The sequence below is a fragment of the Procambarus clarkii genome, chromosome 15, assembly GCF_040958095.1.
Source record: "Procambarus clarkii isolate CNS0578487 chromosome 15, FALCON_Pclarkii_2.0, whole genome shotgun sequence".
NCBI lineage: Eukaryota > Metazoa > Arthropoda > Malacostraca > Decapoda > Cambaridae > Procambarus > Procambarus clarkii.
In genome coordinates, this window is record NC_091164.1 from 19,460,789 (window position 1) to 19,463,153 (window position 2,365).

A 2,365-nucleotide genomic window follows, 5' to 3' on the forward strand; every position below is an offset into this window, starting at 1 on the left:
AGTTACCAGTTGCGTTGCTCCTGGGAGTATGGGTTCGAGTCACTTCTGGGGTGTGAGTTTTCATTCGCATATAGTCCTGGGGACCATTCAGGCTTGTTCGCATTTGTGTTCCTCACGTGTGCCCCAAAGAATGAGGTGATTTGGTGAAATGCTATGCCCAAGATTACCATCCGAGTTGCAGTCAGGGAAGTGGCTCAAATAGCCTCGGCTATCACTTCCTTTTGACAGCCGTGATGGTCAAGTGGATTAAGGCGCCCTGTAGTTACCAGTTGCATTGCTCCTGGGAGTATGGGTTCGAGTCACTTCTGGGGTGTGAGTTTTCATTCGCATATAGTCCTGGGGACCATTCAGGCTTGTTCGCATTTGTGTTCCTCACGTGTGCCCCAAAGAATGAGGTGATTTGGTGAAATGCTATGCCCAAGATTACCATCCGAGTTGCCGTCGGTGAAGTGGCTCAAATAGCCTCGGCTATCACTTTCTTTTGACAGCCGTGATAGTCAAGTGGATTAAGGCGCCCTGTAGTTACCAGTTGCGTTGCTCCTGGGAGTATGGGTTCGAGTCACTTCTGGGGTGTGAGTTTTCATTCGCATATAGTCCTGGGGACCATTCAGGCTTGTTCGCATTTGTGTTCCTCACGTGTGCCCCAAAGAATGAGGTGATTTGGTGAAATGCTATGCCCAAGATTACCATCCGAGTTGCCGTCGGGGAAGTGGCTCATAGAGCCTCGGCTATCACTTCCTTTTGACAGCCGTGATGGTCAAGTGGATTAAGGCGCCCTGTAGTTACCAGTTGCGTTGCTCCTGGGAGTATGGGTTCGAGTCACTTCTGGGGTGTGAGTTTTCATTCGCATATAGTCCTGGGGACCATTCAGGCTTGTTCGCATTTGTGTTCCTCACGTGTGCCCCAAAGAATGAGGTGATTTGGTGAAATGCTATGCACAAGATTACCATCCGAGTTGCCGTCGGGGAAGTGGCTCAAATAGCCTCGGCTATCACTTCCTTTTGACAGCCGTGATGGTCAAGTGGATTAAGGCGCCCTGTAGTTACCAGTTGCATTGCTCCTGGGAGTATGGGTTCGAGTCACTTCTGGGGTGTGAGTTTTCATTCGCATATAGTCCTGGGGACCATTCAGGCTTGTTCGCATTTGTGTTCCTCACGTGTGCCCCAAAGAATGAGGTGATTTGGTGAAATGCTATGCCCAAGATTACCATCCGAGTTGCCGTGGGGGAAGTGGCTCATATAGCCTCGGCTATCACTTCCTTTTGACAGCCGTGATGGTCAAGTGGATTAAGGCGCCCTGTAGTTACCAGTTGCGTTGCTCCTGGGAGTATGGGTTCGAGTCACTTCTGGGGTGTGAGTTTTCATTCGCATATAGTCCTGGGGACCATTCAGGCTTGTTCGCATTTGTGTTTCTCACGTGTGCCCCAAAGAATGAGGTGATTTGGTGAAATGCTATGCACAAGATTACCATCCGAGTTGCCGTCGGGGAAGTGGCTCAAATAGCCTCGGCTATCACTTCCTTTTGACAGCCGTGATGGTCAAGTGGATTAAGGCGCCCTGTAGTTACCAGTTGCATTGCTCCTGGGAGTATGGGTTCGAGTCACTTCTGGGGTGTGAGTTTTCATTCGCATATAGTCCTGGGGACCATTCAGGCTTGTTTGCATTTGTGTTCCTCACGTGTGCCCCAAAGAATGAGGTGATTAGGTGAAATGCTATGTCCAAGATTACCATCCGAGTTGCCGTCGGGGAAGTGGCTCAAATAGCCTCGGCTATCACTTCCTTTTGACAGCCGTGAGGGTCAAGTGGATTAAGGCGCCCTGTAGTTACCAGTTGCGTTGCTCCTGGGAGTATGGGTTCGAGTCACTTCTGGGGTGTGAGTTTTCATTCGCATATAGTCCTGGGGACCATTCAGGCTTGTTCGCATTTGTGTTCCTCACGTGTGCCCCAAAGAATGAGGTGATTTGGTGAAATGCTATGCCCAAGATTACCATCCGAGTTGCCGTCGGGGAAGTGGCTCAAATAGCCTCGGCTATCACTTCCTTTTGACAGCCGTGATGGTCAAGTGGATTAAGGCGCCCTGTAGTTACCAGTTGCGTTGCTCCTGGGAGTATGGGTTCGAATCACTTCTCGGGTGTGAGTTTTCATTCGCATATAGTCCTGGGGACCATTCAGGCTTGTTCGCATTTGTGTTCCTCACGTGTGCCCCAAAGAATGAGGTGATTTGGTGAAATGCTATGCCCAAGATTACCATCCGAGTTGCCGTCGGGGAAGTGGCTCAAATAGCCTCGGCTATCACTTCCTTTTGACAGCCGTGATGGTCAAGTGGATTAAGGCGCCCTGTAGTTACCAGTTGCATTGCTCCTGGG